We start from the raw sequence: 19894 nt of genomic DNA, 5'->3' as shown, positions 1-19894 counted from the left end.
CACGTTTTATAGCACCGAGTTACCAAATGCAGTTTCGTGCAATCAATGTACAACCAACTCATAGTAACAACTCATATCTCTAGGTTTGAAGAATATAAGATATTATCGTTTCATGATCACTCGTGATAAAATCCATGAAGTGATTCCAATGAGCGTGGGTTGAATCCAATACTCAGAACTTATGAGCACTCATGAGTGTTGTAGCCATTTGTCCAACACCTTAGACCTCTACAAGCCAACCCATGAAAGTCTTAATTAATATCTACTTCCAACATATGACCAACTGTGGATGGTTTGAATAACTTAGTCATTCCGGAAGAATAACCTAGTTTATTCGGAAAGTCAAAACATGCAAAGTGAAACACAATAATAATTGAATCCAATATGGTATCAAAACCTATGAACATAAATAAAACACCTTTTATTTATCACCATATGATTACACATTATTCATTGTATACTGTTTCAGCTATCAACTTTATTCTTGAATTTAAAACAATAGTTGTCCCATGCTCCAAGCATGTACACTATGTTTTTCTAAACACTAGTCATGCCACACACCAAGTATGCATACTATGTTTGTCTATGATCTTTACTTTGTGAACTAGATCAATTGAACATTACTTCAATGATTCTCTTTTCACACTCCCAAATCCTTACTGAAAATGCAAGAATTCCAAATTCATGCCATTTACTAAAATCTGTTAGATTCTAAACTTATATGCATTGATCGTCTTGTAATGATTATGCACAAAGTCAGAAAGACTTGACAACAATCATTACAGACCATTCCAAAGGAAATCAGCTCCTTGGGAACATCCTTCTTGCATTAAGTTTCCTAATCTTAAACAGATTGAAAAATTCTAACTTTGAAACATTACCAGATTCCATTTTGACTATCACTTCTGAACAAGAGTTGCCTCCTTACAGATTATGTCAATATGGTCCTTCCAGAATTATCACTATACTTCCGAATGTCCTTGAGCAACCAATCTTTGGTAAACCTTAGATTGTCCTCGACAATTGTTTAATCCTTTTAGTCATATCCAGTTCTAAACCTTTTCCCTTCTTAATGCCCTAGGCATTTGGAAAATTTTAGAAAGGATGAATATAGCACATGTAATCGATCCTATATCTGAAGCATATGGGACACGATTCATGATGTCTCATATAAAGACTAAACCAGTCTTTTGCTATAACATCTCCATTTCTATTCGCCAAGTTCTCATAATTCAGATTATAAAAAGGGATGTCGTAATCATAATCGAATTTTAGAACGCAAATAATGGACCCATATACAGAATTTCCTTATGTTGAGCCATTCCAACATGAAATTCATATATATATCCTTGACTAAATGATTAAAACCTCACGATCTAAGCTTATAGATTTGAGATGAAGTATAATTTCCTCTCCCTTAATTATAGCAAAACAACTTTTTCCCAATTGAAACCTTTTGTTTTCTATAATTAACATTGCTAACTTGCAATACTTATCATAATTATCATGCTCCCACTAACATGATGATTATTAGCATAACACTTATGCTCCCACTAGCTTGGACATGTACTCAGAAATCAGCTGGACTTCTAGAAATCAATACTTTATTGACTTTCTTACTAAAGTTCAGATTTCTGATACTAGATTGTTTTGATAGAACTTTATCAAAATCATACACCTTCCCTTAGATAGCACACTTGTGTGTCTAAACAATTATGAAGAGGGATGCCGTAATCATAATGGTTAGACCTTTTTGCCACTTCTCACAAGTCCAGGTTAGTGTGCCGGTAAACCACACACGCTCCACTAACGACTTTGAGAATGCAAATACCACAATTGCTATCTAGCTAAAATCTACTTAGTGAAAGTGTTTCCTCACCATCATTTTCATGAATCGGAGAGAAACCTTATGACACTTAGATTTAATGGTGTATGAGTTCTTATCCATGTAAATTGTCAAAACCATAGTCACAAGACAAGGATAATGACAAATCCGAACTCATATGGACTGAACTCAATCTTAACTTCTTGCCACCTGGCAGCTCAAGGGCCCACCATTGCTTCCAAGTTGTTGTGAAACACATTGAGAACTCTAAGAACTCATATGCAAAGCCAACTTTAACTGGAATGGGCACAGAATATGTCAACACGATAAGTTATAAACCTCAAGTTGTGTGCTAGTGAGGAACTTCAGGTTTCATTCTTGATTAGTTCTTGAGACTTTCAAGACCTTTAAGACTCCCACTATCCTCTTGACCTATAAGACTCCCTTGTCAAACAACCAAGAGATAGTGCGGATTCTAATCAAGACAAACACTTTACACAATTGGCCTTAGTTGGTCTTTGTTTTATCCAAAACATCACAACTTACCAATTTCAAATGTACAAGAGTAGAAAACTTTTACTCTTACATTTGATAAGTGTTTTTAAACTTTCTTAAAGAAATGTCACTCAAATTACAATCTTGGAGTATGACTCTAAGACTTGTATTGGAACGAAGTATGACTCATCTTCTTGATTTAACCATTTCAACAATTCAAAGAATGCACTAAGACTTCCTTAGAGAACTAATTTTGATATGGTTTCTTAATCATTAAGATGATCACAAAACTGATACTAAAGTACTCTCCCATCTTTTCAGATTTGAGAAACTTTTATCCTTCTTCCTAATTTGATTCTTCTTATCCGCTCTGCTATGCATTGAAACCTTTTCCAATGTCTCAGAGTTACACTTAAGCTTGTAAGTATAATCATATTTACTGAGCTTTAGTAAACTATGACGAATAGCCTTACATCTTTTGTGGTGGACTTAATCAGTGCACATGACTATGTACTCGATCCCTTAGTCCACTACTTGACTCACACATCCATGTGAACAAGTAATTAGTCTTAATTTTTCCAATACTTGAAAGTTCTCATTCATCATGCTATACAACTTGCATGATTCCAAGTCCCGGTTCAATTGAGACTTTGGATGATGAGAATCTTTCCTTATTTGGTAAATTTAGACATTACCACAAATGAAGGAATCAATTTCATATTTCCACTCTTGCTATTAATGGAATCATATAAGCAACAATTTTTTTTCCTCAAATGCCATTGTAAGGATATTTTTAAAATAAATAAAATCAAAATTTTCTTTTATTTTAAAACTATGCAGAAAAACTTATCCTTACAATCCATATGAAAACTTGTTGTTATCTATTCCTTAGCAATATCTCATAACTCCTAAGAAGTAGCTCAAGAATCCGATTTTCAAACTACGCGATAGAAATCCATCTATGCCATCAGATTCAGCATATTCTTTCTTTAAGTTCCTTTACTTTTCTTTGATTCTTAAAACATTACCATGTGACCCAGTCACATCATGTATCCGTAATCTCAGAATAGAAACTTAACAGAGTTAGATTAGTGGACTTTACCTGAAGTAGAGTCAATCTTATTGACTTTAACATCCTTAGGTAAATTTGGCAGCTTCGCAACTAATGACCCTTACTTTGGCAATATAAACATATGGACCCTTCGATAATGGTACACAGGACTATTACAGACTTAGCCTTTTTCTCTTTACCATTTGGTCAACCTAGTTGACTATGGTCAATCCTTTCCTTGGGAAGAGAATGTTTTTTTTTCCTGTATTTCCAGTGTCACCATTGTCAATGTCCATAAAGTTTCAGGAAGTTGATCTTAACAAATAGATAAGATCATTAAGGGTCTTGTCATAGTCTGTTTCATAGGTGTTCCAAAAGAACTCACTATGTGACTTAGAAAGTGATTGAGCCACCAACTTTCTCAAGACTTTGACACCCAACTCTCCCGGCTTGTCAATATGTGACTACATCTCCAAGATGTGATCACACCAAGACCTTTACTTGCCAATAGGGCTCGAGTGACCTTAAACTTTTTAAGAACTTGTAGGGTAGGGAGAATAATTAGAGGAGGTGAAAGAAGTATGATATCCATGGGACATCATCTTCATTAGGAATGCTTGTTTCAAGAGATTTGGGAAGATCATAAATGTCTAAACCAGACATCTTTTGGGAGATATTCAAGATAGTTGATCTAAAGTCCTTAATATGACACCCAATATGAAATATTAAGGCTAGGACCCAACAAACTATTTTATATCTTAGAAGAGGTATGCCGTAATCCAAGTTATAAAACAATTTGAAGGTAGGTGAATGACGATTCACCAATTTCCACTAAGATAAACGAAATGTATTATTAGGTTTTAATTGGTTTTGAAACTCCTAGATCTTTTAAGATTCATTGAACTGTTCAATGGCATGTTTCAATCTCGAGTGTGCCCTTCAGGTTTTGTGACTGGGATGCCGAGGATCACAAAACAAGGTGTGAAGTAACCATGCAAATTACTTGGTACCCTTAAGTGTTTATCCCTCAATCGATGTGCCGGTTAACCACACACGCTCCATCGATACTATGATAAACATTAAGTTATCCTTTGCCTACCTTGTTAAATACGAGTTAGTGTGCCAGTTAACCACACGCGCTCCACTAACCGACTTAAACAAAGTGCAGAGTGTAATTTCATGGATTAGCACCTTATTCACATTTTCCTAAGTAACTAAGATTGGGTATTATTTAGAGTTGACTTACTTAGTATTTATCATTAATACTTTTAATGAAGGGAGAATTATAGTCCTGTCAAACCCGTTCGGCTAACAACCCTCCACCGATCAAGCAAGCGGTGGGTGAGAGTGGACACCCATTAAGCTGCCATTTTATAGGCAACAACCTTATACCCACCTTATAGACCGGCTTCGTGAATGAGGCGTACTAGCGGTAAGACTGACTTTACTCTTATACATATATATTATTATTAACTTATAATATTATAAAGTATAAGGGTTGAATTTTAACTTTTAAAATTCTAAGGGCTAACTTGGAATTAAAGTATTCATAAGAGAAAACTTTACAAATTCCAAAACTTGAGGGCAAGTTTTGAAACTATTCAAAACTAATTAATTCCATAACTTATGTGTTTAAAGTAGTTTTAATCCAAAAACTCTTCAAGTTCCATAACTTATGGAAGACTTTAAACTAATAAAAGAATTAACTTTTCTTTATTTTTATAACTTATGGAATTAATTAAGGTTACATTATTTATATATGTATATATATATATATATATATATATATATATATATATATATATATATATATATATTATTTAATGAAGAGACTCTTGGTCCTCCATAACTTGAGGACAAATTATGGAGTCATAACTCCAATTAATTAGAACTAGACTCTTCATTTTTGTAACCTTTGCCAATTTTATGAGTTTTATGAGACTTAAATGTGACTTTTCATATAACTTGAGGACAAGTTACAAAAACACATTTTAGAATCAACTCTTAGATTAATTTGGATTGAAAACAACTTTATCACTCAACTTTTCTATTAATCTAAGCAACTCATAAGAACAAGATAATTCAAATCAAACTTTTTCATGTAATTAGTCTAACCTTTAAACTAATACAAAACATGAATCTATTGACAAGTATCTTTGAAATTGGATTAGCATGAACATTACCACAACAAAAACAAGTTTATAAGTTCAAAAACAACTTAGGGTAATGTTCCTAGTCCATTTCTAGCCAAAAAACTCGAAAATATGCTGTCTGGGGTCCAACTCGTCGAGTGCATGAACACAACTCGGCGAGTTGGATGCATTTTGCCTTGGACTCGTCGAGTCCCTTCATGGACTCGGCGAGTCTGCTGGGCTGACAGCACCAATTTCGATTTTTCAGCTTCTATTGCAGGTATAACAAGAAAACAAGCCTAGGCTCTGATACCACTGTTGGGTTATGAGCATTCTAACACTCCTAAGTGTACATGCAACCCTAAATACCTTGGATCTATGTTTTCTCTATTATACATGCAAATATGAATATCCAAGGTATTATCCTAAACTAGCATACAAAACTATCAATATAACAAGATAGAATACATACCTCTTTGATGGTGCTTGTCTTCATGAAGCTTGAGTGCCTAGTGCCCCAAGTGTGACACCTCAAATGGTTCACAATCATCAAAACACTTAGAATAGCTTGAGAGAATTCTACACTTCATGAAATCGGCTAGCCCTTTCTTATTCTCACTAGTGGCCGATTTTTCCTCAAGAATAAGATGTTTATATAGTTATACAATTAGGGTAAACCCTAATTGTCATGACTTTCCATTTCCTTGGATCCATGGGTTCAAATACACCATGGAGCATCCATGGAGCATCATATGGGTTTTGGCCCAACTAGATAATCCATGGAGCATTAGCCCACTATACAAGTATGGATGATTTACACAATCAACCCATATGTTTAATTAGTTTTCTTTTGATCACTCAATTAATCCTAGATTAATTCTTGATCAATACTAATTAAATAATCTCATTATTCTTATTATTAATATACTAGAACTTATAATATATTAATAACCATAAGTGTCTTATTTCTCTCATTTAGTCTATCCAAGTGCATGATGGTATGCAACCCAAATGGACCATGCCGGGTCGGGTCAAGTCTTACCAATTATAGTTATGGACTTAGACATTAATCCAACATGAATCACAAGGTAAAGAATAGAATGAGGATTATATAACAGAATCTATACATATAAAATGTACTAGTAATTCCTATAAGTGTACTCATGTGCATGTGATCATGTGACCATATCTATGTAATTGTATGGTAAGGTACTGTAATGTTCTAGCTGTAGTGTACGTGCTCTCTATCTAGCAAGTATAGTAATATACTGTAATGTTCTAGCTGTAGTGTACGTGCTCTCTATCTAGTAAGTATAGTAATGTACTGTAATGTTATAGTTGTAGTGTACGTGCTCTCTATCTAGCAAGTATAGTAATGTACTGTAATGTTCTAGAAAGTATGACTCATGAATGAACTGACTCATTGTATAGTATTGCGTTCTAGTAATAGTTCTAGTATCTTCCTAAACAACCCATATGGTAGCTTACTAGTAATATAACTGGTACGTATGAACATGGATGTATACCCTTGCTACCCAAGGGCATTGGATGAACTGGAAGGGCCTTTATGACTATATATGTACATATGATATATAACTAATATTTAATCGACCTTCGGACGGATACCCGATATCCCACCAGACCACATCTCAAGCGCGAAAAGGAAATAGGGTGGATAGCCTTCCTAAGTATTTTAAAAATTTCTTATATAAATACATATATAGGCATGCAATTGATAATATAAAAGTATAAAATAAGTTTTGTAAAACCTTTGAACATAATTATTATCTAAGAAAAGATTGACTTGATGTCAATCAATAAAACAGTTTGAAGTAAAAACAGTTTGAAGTAAGACAGTTTGAAGTAAAAGCAGTTTGAAGTAAAACGTTTTGATAACAGCTTAGAGTAAACCAGATCGGAGTAAAATGGTTTGAAATAGGATCATACAGTGTGTAATGAACCGTTTAATAAGGATTTTTAAACATATAAAAAATTTAAGAAAATCATTTGAGGAACCTGTTTGGTAAGAATGGTTAAAGCGAAGTGAATCATTTGAATGTTGCATATTAATCACATGTGATTGATATAATAATTAGCATAATTCTACTTATTAATCACATGTGATTGATACAATAATTAGCATGATTCTACTTGTATCCCCCCCCCCCATAAAACATTTAAAAACATTTAAAACATTAGTTAAGGGGTATGAACTCCCCTGTGGTAAGTGGATCGGAAGGAAGTGTCGGATAAGTGCTTGGTGTCAAGTGAAGACTTAGATACGCACAAAGATCCTAATAACATATAAGGATATATGTATATACTTAATTAGTCTTTAAACAACCAATAAACAAAGTTAAAACACTCTAAGACATGTTAAACACTTTATACAAGTGTTAAAAGTCTCAAGGGTTGCATCTAAGTGTTGTAGGGAAAGGCTAGTGTGTTTGGAGTTCAAGGGTAACTCTTAAAATGAGTTTACTCCCTAAGGATCAAAACCCCTTGATTTTACGGTCGTAAACCCTTGGGTTTACGGCCGTAAACTCCAAATCTTTTGACCATTTGGTGATTTGAAGTCTTCTAGGCTATTCCAAGCATTCCTACTTCACGAATTAGCCTTAGGAAGTGTTATGTGGCATCAAAACACTCCTAAATGGAGTTTACGGTCTAAGGACCATTTCTCATGAGTTTACTACCTTAAACTCATGAGTTTACTACCTTAAACTCCTAATTTTATGGTATTTGGGGTTTTCAAGTCCTTAGTTCAATGATGGCACTAGTCTAGGTTAGATTTAGCCATAAGAACCAAGTATGGGACTTTAAATGGACATTTACCCACTTTTTGGGGTGTTTACGGTTTTGGAACATCCATAAACCGCAAACACATAAAATTGGGGGTTTTGGTGCTTTTTCAAGGCTTAAACACAAGAAGGAAGGGTTTAAACATGTCAAGGATGTTCTATACATCAACTAGGGCTTAGATTTGGGACTTATGCACACTTTGGTGCATTTTAGGGTGTTTATGGCCCAAGAACATTCTTGGACCGTGAACACTCATATCCTTGTGTTCTTGACATATTTCCTTGGTATAAGCATGCATAGCTAGCTTAAAATGACTCTAGGATAGAAGTACTTACATTGGGAAGCTTGAACTGAGCTAAAACGCCAAGAACACTTAGTGTGTGTTCTTGGTGTTTTGGAAAAACTAATCAAAACACATAATGAATGGATTAAAGGATGTACAATCACTAGATTAAGTGATATACCAACTTGAAAGGCTAGAAACACTTACAAGATTGAAGATTTGGAATTAAATCTTGGATGATGCTTGAGAGAAAACTTGGAGTTTAATCTTTTTCACTTTTGGGGAGTAAACACAAATGAGGAGTAAACTCATGTATAAGCATGAGTTTACGGATTTTTGGATGATTTTTTTGACCCAAACATAAAAGTTTGGTCGGGTGTTTCTAATACGTGAACTGTTTGTGGTTTTCAAAAATCAAAACCTAAGACGACACTTTCTTACACCCGTTCACTTAAAAATAATATTAAAATAATAAAACGAACTTTATTTTTCTTAAAAAAAGAAAAGAAATAATGACATGGACTTATGACACGAAGTGGTTGACTTTTAGGGTTTGACCGAATGGAAATTTCGGGTTGTCACAACTAATTATTTCCATATATAGCTATCATATGGTTATGGAACTCGCAATTTAGATAACAGAGATTTACTTGTTGGTAATAATGGATCTAGTAAACTAATAACCTTACGAATTAGTTTACTTTTCACACAATAGTTTTATATACATGTTAAAACTAACATACATTTCAAGGATAACCAGGTTTTCAGGAAACATCACACGAACATTTTAAGTATGGTAGATAATTGCACATTACAATCAGAAGTGATAACCGATTACATACTTTTAAGGAAAATAAGGGTTTTTCCTGGGATAACAAACTGTACATAACCAGATTGTATAACAAACGGATAACCAAAATTTACATATACGAAAATATGGGATTTTCGTGGATAACCACTCTTTCAGAAACCAAAGGAAACTTGTTCATTTTCAGAAAGCAAACCTCTTATGAACTCACCAGCTTTATGCTGATTTTCAAACTGCTTGTATTCTCAGGTCCACATTAGACAGGTACCCGCGATCTTTTGGAGAAGACGGAGCGTATAGAAGTCATGTCTCTACTTTTGTTCAAACTATTATATAGATAAAACATGTATTACTTTACTTTCAAACAAATGTAAATATTCCTATGTAATGTAATGTTTTGTGTTTGTTATGCTTGATATGTACATTGGTTGTGATACTTTACATGATGTCATCCGCCCCGGGATGTTTCCGCCATTGGTTTCGGGGTGTGACAACCAGGCGTGGCCTAATGCCATACGGGGCTTGATGACTGACAGATCTGTATATCGAGCGGGCCCGAAAGTGGGTGAGGCCTGATGAAGGGTGAAGGCCTAGTATGTGATTATTATGTATATTATGTGGTATTTTAGGGAAGGGTCTATCTTGATTGCAACGCATCCATCCATGCTTCCGCATTATGATGATTTTGGGATTGTACTCTGATAATCGTCTTCTTATAAAGTACTTTTGAATATTAAAAAAAAAGATATTGAATGTTGACTTAAGCACAACTTATCATCTACAGAACGATGACCAGAGTAAGGGGACAATATAGATCCTTGAGGATATGTTGCGGGTATGTGTCATCGATTTTGGTGGGAGATGGGACTCTTACCTACCCCTTGTAGAGTTCTCCTACAACAAAAGTTATCACTACAACATTAGTGCTCCAACTTTGAGATCTTGTATGGGCGGAGTTGTTGTACCCCGGTTTGCTGGGGCGAGGTTGGTCATAGGGTTACGGGGCAGACTGAAGTGGTCCTTCAGACCAAGGAGATGATTTAGCAGATCAGACAGAGGTTGTAGACTGCTCAGAGTCGATGGAAGAGCTATGCCGACCAACGCCAATCCGAGTTGGAATTTCAGGTTAGCAACATGGTGTTACTAAATGTCTTACCTTGAAAAGGTGTGATTCGCTTTAGGAAGAGGGGGAAGTTGGGTCCCCGGTATAATGGACCATTTCGAGTGATCGTCAGAGTTAGTAAGGTTGCTTACATAGTAGATCTTCCTGAGGAGTTTAGTCAGATTCACAGCGCTTTACATGTTTCACAGTTGCGGAAGTGCGTGTTGGATGAGGATGCGGTGGTTTCCTTGGATGATATACAGATTGATGAGCGCCTGAACTATGTTGAGAGGATGATGCCTATCCTGGAAAGAAAGGTATATGTTTTTCATAGCAAGGAGGTACATTTGGTAAAGGTACGGTGGGAACACCGTAGGGGCTCCGAGTAGACCTGGGAGCCAAAGGCTGAGATGCAAGAGCATTATCTGGATTTGTTCGTGACAACAGACTTCGAGGATGAAATCTAGTTCAAGTAGGGGAGAGTTGTAACATCCCGGTTTTCAGGTATTTTGAAATTCATCCATATGTTTTAATTCATGACATTTTGGTCCTTATATTATAAGGAAGTAGTTATGAGAAGCCCTAGTGGCAAGATTGTAATTTTGGGTCAAGTAGAGTACGCTAAGCATACATGTGGGTACGATGAGCGTACTAGGGTGTGCCCTAGTACGCTGGCCGTACATATATGTATGCTGGGCGTACTCATGTTCGAAATAAACCCTAAGTTTTAGGGTTTGAGGGGTATTTAAACATCATTATGGCTCATTTATCTCCACCTTTTCAGCCTCAAAAGCCTTAGAGTCGTCCCTTGAAAAACCCTAGTCCTCAAGTGCATGTTTGAGCTAAAAAGTGTGTTTTGGTGTGCTTAAGGAAGAAGGAGTTGCATCAAGGAGCATAGAAGTGGAAGTAAGCTTGGGGATCTTGGATCATTGCCTTCTTGAGAAGCTCCAGAAGGTAAAAAGTCTTCACCTTGATGCTTTGATTGTTTGGATCTCATTTGGGTAACCTTATGTTGTTCCCATTGTCTCAAAAGTCCCATTTTTATGCATGTTTGGTTTTAGACGTTTTGACTTGTCCTTCTAGACCCTGGTAAGGGTCCTAAGCCGTAAAAATGAAGTACCTTTAGCTAGTCTAGCTCCATGCATCTTGTAGAAGGTTTTAATGGATTAAGACCTTGTGTTAAGGACTTTATAGACGTGTAAAGTCATAAATTTGGGAACTTTATGCCTTGGGACGTCGCATCTGAAGTATGAGCCTAAGTAATGAAGCTCGTTAAGCACTTAATGAAGAAATTGGGGGTTGCGATGTTATACCCCGCGTAGCTTGGTGTACGCCCCACGTACCCGGTCAACCACCCCGATGGTGCGTACCTCCAAAGTACGCCATGTGTACTCGTATTGGTCAACCCATGTTGAGTTAAATTGGTTGGGTTGACTTAGTGGGTTTGTTGATTTTAACAATTTGACTTTGAGTTTGACCAAGTTTGACTTTAAGGGGTATTTATGGTATTTTGGGATTTTGATGGAATTGGTCACTTGGTGGATGTAGGCATTGAGTAGAGAGATGAGATTCAAAGTCGCACCTTATTAGTTCCGTTCAGCTTGTAAGGTGAGTTTTCCTCATTGTACTTTCGGGTTGAAGGCACCAAGGTCAGCCCATTGGTTTGATAACTTGATATTCGTTGTTAAGCTGAGTATGGAATACATATGCATGCTAGTTTTGATATGCTAGTCTGGTAGATCTATAGGATTACCTGTGACACTATCTATTCATCTGTGTATGATATTATTTGTTATATGTCGACATATTGTGTGGGTTGGGTTGAGGTTGTACTGCTCCGTGTTGTAGCCAACAAACCCTTGAGCAAACCAGATATGAGCTGAGGGTCGGGGAGGGAATTCCAGAATCATGCTGAGGGCTCATGAGCATTCCAGATACAAGCTGAGGGCCGGGAAGGACATGCCAGAATCGTACTGAGGGCTTAGTGGTATTTAGTCTGATTCCTAATCAGATCGAGGAGCAAGCCAAACATAAGATGTGGGCCCCAGGGGCAAGCCATACTTATGTTGTAGGCATAGAGAGCAAGCCAGACATAAGTTATAGGCCAAAGGCAAGCCAGACTTACGTTGTGGGCTCATATGTAATCCAGTCTATTAGCTGTGGACCTATTGCATGCTGTTATTGTATATGTGCTATTTGTTTGTGTATTGATATTTTGGGGGAGCTCGCTAAGCTTTGGGCTTAAAGTTTTGAATTATGTTTCAGGTACCTCAGAGGATCGCGGGAAGGCAAAGGCATGATCGCGCACCTCCTCGAGTTTTGTTTTATGATTTTGGGAAAAACTCTAATAATGATCATGTTTGAAAACTATTTTATAAACAAGGATGATTTATGGTTCGTTTTAAAAGTATAAAATTTTCATGAATTTTATGGATGTTACAATAAGATGGTGGTATGATGTAGTGATATGTTAGATTGGTAGATTTGTTATGATTAACTGTGTTTGTTGGTTTTTGTTAATTTTTTTGCGTATGTAGACATATTGTGGTTGGGTTGAGGCGTTCATGCTTTGTGATATAGGTCAAGAGAAATGGGTGATCTAGGTGTACTGTAGGACCCACGAGGCGATCCAGTCAGACTGTAGGCCTAATGAGAGCGATCCAGGTGTATCGTAGGCCTTGCGAGGCGGTTCAGTCAGATTATAGGCTCATGTGTGCATGCATTGTATGTGTATTTTTGTGTGTCGTATTTTGGGGTAACTCACTAAGATTTGGCTTAAAGTTGTGGATTTAAATGTTTCAGGTACTTCAGAGCATTGGGGAAAGGAGAAGACGTGATCATACACATCATCCTGTTGGTTTTTACTTGAGAGGTGTTATTGATACTCTGATTTTTATGATTATGTTTTGAAAAATGTTTTGGGTACTTTATGGTTTTTATGGTAATGTCTTTTGAAAATAAAAAAATACTACGGGTCTTGGTACGTTACAAGTTGGTATAAAAGCCCTGATTTAAGGGTTTTGGACGAACCCTCATAGATTCTATACTCAAACTATGGATCTATAAAAAGGTTTTCTTTTATAAATAATTTCTAAAAAATTGAAAACGATGATGCGATGTGTACAATCAGTCGGAGCTCAAGAGAAAAGTTACCCAAGATAGCCACACTTGTTATATGTATATTGGTGATATGTTAAAACCTTAGAATACTTATACTTTAATGTGAAATATTAATTTATATTAAGAAAAATCACAAGATTATAATTAGATTGCTACAAGGATATAATTTTATTTGACGAATCATAAATTGTAATCTTTCGTATATATGCACGAACATGTTAATGAAGCATGAAAATACATTATACATATAACCAAATATGTTATTCAACATAATTATGTACAAAAATGAAGTACCTTGCCTAAAATGGTTAAAGAACATTGTATGAGCAAATATATAATTATTAGTTGAAAATAACTAAAATCAAATTTTAATATATATAGATATGTAAAAACGATGTCAAGATGACTTATTATATTTTTATATCTATTATAAAAATATAATTCATTTTTACTAAGTTACAAAATTGTCTTATATGATTGCATAATTGATTTCCGGATTTTAAGAATCGCATTCCAAGAAATTATCTATCGTATCAATTATATAACTTATCGATTATTATGGAAATTGTTGGTTTCACGTTCGTTGAAACCTGGAAAATGTTATAATAAAAAAAAGCCATTATGTTTGTTGCCCAAATATTGTCAAGAAACTAAAATATAGTTTTTAGACGACAGATGAACATTAAATCTAGTAAACTTTATAACTTTTAAAAACCGCCATCACACTTTATGAATGAAATGAACGATTTGAAACTTATAAATGATTTAAACTTGAAGATCAATAAGTATCTTTATAACATAAAGTTTAGGGCACGAAATCACTCACTTTAGAACAATATGTCTCGTTAAGTTTTTAGTCTAGAAATTTAAGGTTTTAGATGTACTTGCATGCACTGTTGGAATCATGAAGTCTACATGAGGTTGTATTCATAAATAAGAATAAAAACTTACTAAAGTCCTCTTCCTACAACCGTTAATCCCGTACGACCGGGGAAGTTATGTATGAATAATATACGGGTTGACAACTCCACCCGTGGTTGCTAGCTACAATATAGTCTGACGAGACAAATGGTGATAATTTTCCTTTTGTTTTGTTATTACTGATGTCGATGAAGTGTATGTAGTTGAAATAATTTCTCAATAGATAAATATCAATACCATAAATTAATTCATATAACACTTAATTAATATCATGACACGACTAGATAAGGTTTATTAACTTACATTCAATAAATTATTTATATAAACCCTTTGTTTTTGTACGAAAACACTACATTTATGTGAGAAGAGTTTGCCCCACTGATTAAGTGCCGGTTCCCAAATTAAGTAAGATAACACTTAATAACTACTACTACACAACCTTACAAGTTTTATAAATTTAAGATCCATGAGTTTTACATATAAACTATAAAACTTGCTTGTACAAAACTTTAAGAGTAAAGTTGGTTATTTTATGTTTTCACAAAGGGTAAGATGTCTTATTTTTATATTATTTGATATTCAAAATCCTTATATAAAAGTGCATTTTGGTCATGGGAAGCATAAAATTTGATATAAGTCTGACTTACTTATATGTATTTTGCCAAATTTTATATTTTTTTATTTAGAAAAATGATATTTCTAATGAGTCCATATACACTTTTATAACTCATTTATCTTATACTTTTGATAGAAAAATACGTATTTATAAAAGCTGACTAACCAGATAAATTTAATATAACACTTTTGGTTATAAAAACACTTTGTGTCAAACCTGTAGAACTCATCAACAATTTTTGTTGATATATCTTAATGCATGTATTCTTAGGTTTATTAGTAGGTTGAAAGGATTGTATAGAAGACTTTTCGTTACTGTAACATACATTTGTAAACGCCAAATTGTTAGGCGTGTGTCACGACATAGAAATAGTCATTGTCGATGTAATTTATATGTCGATAATAATGGAAGGTTGTATCTGTACTATTCAATGTATGTTCAATAACTGTGATCACTAATTTATGTTGCGCACCTTTACGTTCTATCGACGACCAGGGGTGTGACAGATAATTTCTACTAATTAGAAAGTAAACCATATCTAGTAAGGTATAGTTTATCCTTTATTATCTGTAAAGCTTTAAATGTAACGCCCCGATTCTCAGGTATTTATTTTTTGGTTATAGATTTTCATGATTCCAAGGTATACTAGACGAGTTGGTTGCTCTGACTCGTCGAGTAGCAGCGGGTTAGTCTACGTGTTTAAATGACCTACTCACCGAGTCCAAGAAAGGACTCGACGAGTAGGAGCTATAGGATGAAACCCTAATTTCCGGGGTTTTGTACCCTATTTAAGGGATCATTTGCCTCCTTTGACCTCCTTGCAGTCCCTTGAGATCTCAACAAACCCTAATTCGAGCGTGTGCTCCATTTGTGTGTTTTAAGCTTTGGAAGAGGATTCTTGGTGAAAAGACATTGGAGAACAAGTGACTAGAAGCAAGGAACGAGTGGGGATCAGAAATCTACCTCAGTTAGCATCTAATGAAGGTATCAAGTCATTATCTTGGCTTCTTTTCCTTCTAAATCTCATTTGGGTGAAGTTTAGGGCTTTTCTAGAATATTAGGAAGCTTTTATTGTGTATGAGATAAGATCTTAAGTTGCAACTTCAGATCTGAACTCTCTTGGGTCTCTAAGTCCATAAAGCTTCCAGCTTTTGCAAGTATGAGACTCTCCTTAGGTGTAAAACTCCATTACAAGCTTGGATTTGTTATTTAGAGTCTTTAGAGCCTTGCATGCATGTAAAGTTTGCAACTTTACATGATAAACATACCTTGGGGATTTGGATCTGTAATATGGAACCTTATCATGGCTTAAAAAGCATCTGAATGGATGAAGGACTGAAAGGACTCGGTGAGTTGCATGGTCAACTCGGCGAGTCCGATGAAGATTGTCGTGGGCTCGGCGAGTCAGTAGAGTGACTCGACGAGTCAGATAGGGTTTTCCCAACCTTTGGACATGCATGAACTCAGCGATTTGCAAGGAAACTCAAAGAGTTGGCCAAGGAGTTTACGACCACAAACGTTAGGAACTCGACGAGTCACTCAGGTGACTCGACGAGGTGATGAGTTAGGCAAGGAACTCGACGAGTGGCTGTACTTGACGAGTTGAGGTCAACATGGATTGTTAACCATACCGTTGACTTTAACTTTGACCAAGGGTTGGCTATTTGACTTCTGGGGGCATTTTGGGAAATTGGAAATTTATGGATAAGGTTCTTTGATGAATATAAGTGGTGGAGTTTGTGATGGTGATCTAAGAGTTGAGCTTATCACTTCAACGCGTCAGTTGTGAGGTGAGTTATCCTCACTATATCTAATGGTCCTTGGTACCAATGCCGACCCTTGTTAGATTTGTATTCGGGTTTATTGTATGATATGCTTATTGGTTTACATCCTGGTAGTTAGGATGGTGATATGCTTAATGACCCGGTTAGGTCTGTACCCTTGTAATAGGATGTTGCTATGATTAGTGATCTGTTATATCGTATTGACTGTTATATATTCTAGCGTATGATATGTATGTGCATATGTTTGTTGATTGGGGTTGGGTTGAGGTGGTCCTGATTTCTGCTGAAGGCCAACATACCTAGGTCCGGTCCGGATAAAGTGAAGGCCCTGCAAAGGGGTTCAGTTAGGCCGAAGGCCTAACGAGCAGTCCAGATATGTTGTAGGCCTTGCGAGGTGGTCCAGACGTAACGAAGGCTCGAAGAGTGGTCCAGATAGGCTGAAGGCCTTCAAGGCGGTCCAGGCAGGCTGAAGGCTCATTATGTATGTTGTTTGCCTATATGTTTATATGATATGGTTATGACTGTATATCGTTGGTATTTTGGGGAAACTCACTAAGCTTTCAGGCTTACAGTTTTCAGTTTATTGTTCTAGGTACATCAGGGGATTGCGGAAAGACAAAGGTGTGATCGTACAACTCCTCCTGTTTTGTTTATGTTTCTAAAAACTCTGATATGTTACCTTTTGAAAACAAACTTTGTAACGATAAATGGTTTAAAGTGTTTTGAAAAGTTTAAATTTGGCATGAATTTATGGGTGTTACATTAAATGGTTCTACTAGTTTGTATCTCACCTTTATATTTGAAAATTTCAACAAAGGTTTCACAATTATATTTTAACATGTAAAATATAATTACAACGACTATAGTTGTTAAGAAACTTGATTTGGTATCTTGTACTAAGTTTAGACATTCATTATAAAGGAAGTGAGCCATCACATTTATAGTTCCTTAATAATTATTTTCTCTATAGTTTAGTGAAAATATCATTATTAATCTTTTATATAAATAAGATTCACATATGTCGAATGAAATACATTATTTATCTTCAAAAATCCATTTCTTGAAGTTGGAATATGTGTATTATCATTTATATAATAAAGATAACAATGTCATAGATAAATTTGATTCAAATCAGGTTTGATTTAAAAGTGTTTTCCAATAGAAATTATTTATTTAGAAAATATTGATATTTATTTTATAATTCTATTAAGAGATCTACTTCTCAAAAATATAATTTAATCATTACCGAATATGATTATGATCGTTATGAAAAACGATTAAGTAAATAATCAATCATCTAACAAATTAACTGCGACATATATATTTAGAAATTCTAAAATTAAGACATATATTGTTCCAAAACAAACATTGTTTTTCAATACAAGTACTTTATGGTCTATGCATAAATAATAAACTAACCTCCGAGAGTGAAGTTCCAACTTGCTAATGTTCAATAGCTTACTCGTATGTAATAAATTTAAACATTTACAAATATTAGACTAACATTAAGTATCAAGTACTTGAGTGTTAAATGAAAAGTATAAGTTATATCTAGTAGATACTTGAATTACTGGCCCAACAAATATTTCTCGAATAAGAGGGACAAGTTCTCTTCTTGTGTCCTATTTCTTGAAAAACGAAACAAGATCCATCTCTATGAGACTTTTTGGATTTCTTGGACCTAAAGGTGTCCTTTCCTTACACTATGGTCCTCTTGTATCACACATGATGACTCTTTTTAGCCCTGTATTCTTCGATTGTTTGAGTTTACTCAATACAAAATTATCATAGTATTATTGGAATATTTGCTTAACCTGTCAGAACATCAAATATACATCTAAGTTATCAAAGACTTCCTGCAACTCAGGAATAACCATTCCCAATATAATGTCAGAAACATCTGCATTATCATAGTGATGCCTCCACCGCAGGTCTTCTACTCAAAGCAGATGGTTTAGGAATAATACATGGTAATGAGATTGGACTTTGTTTTTATCTATAAAATTTAACAAAATTCGTTTAATATTTTCAATATTTAAATCTTTAATAATTAATACCCTCGAGTTTCCAAAAAACATTAATTATCAAAGTCTAGGATCCAAGTTGCAAAACAAGTAAATTATTAGGTGACCTTTATCCCATTCATTTGAATCTAACTAGGTATATATCGAGTATCAATTATATTCTATTATCTAATTTCTAGTTTTATGGGATCATTAATAACAAAATTTAATAAACATGTTTGATCTCATTTATGCCTCAAATCTCTATTGCTTAGGTGACCGGTGACCTTTATCACAACAGTTTTTCGATCAAATCATCCAGTTTGAGGAACTTGTGTAATCGACTTATAACTAGGTTATAGAAATCAAGAATACATCCCAGTTATCTAAAGGTAACACTAAGCGGTTATGTGATATTTATTCCATTAGTGCATACAAGAGACCAGTGAGTGCTATTTAAATATGATTGCATGTATTTGAGTTTTAATAAGAGGTCTTTGATGTTTTTATAATTCTAGTTTAAAAAACATATTATATAATGGTTATTGCATGCATCCAATAAGACATTATATACTTTTATTTATAAATCACATTTTAACAATGTTCTCTTATAAAATCCAAATTTTATATAATCGACACAATCAAAATTTAAATTTAATAACTAGCATTAAGTTTTACCATTTGAACGCTAAAGAACATTTGTAAACTTTTTAATAAAATTTCCTTTTATAAAATAAGGTTTGAAGTTTGATACGTCTCTAAAATCTCAATTTTAAACTTATATAATTTTAATCATCAAAATTTATCGTTAGCTGGTTTTAAACGATAAAACTCATTTTATATTTAAAACCCTTTTTACCATCTTATGTTAAAATACAAATTTCAATAGAACCAAATTCTTTGTAATGTTATTTATGTTTAAAATATTTTATACATGTGAAATCCAATTCAA

Source organism: Lactuca saligna, chromosome 2 (genome assembly GCF_052625555.1).
Source record: "Lactuca saligna cultivar CGN05327 chromosome 2, ASM5262555v1, whole genome shotgun sequence".
Classification (NCBI taxonomy): Eukaryota; Viridiplantae; Streptophyta; class Magnoliopsida; order Asterales; family Asteraceae; genus Lactuca; species Lactuca saligna.
Note: the sequence above shows the minus strand (reverse complement) of the source record.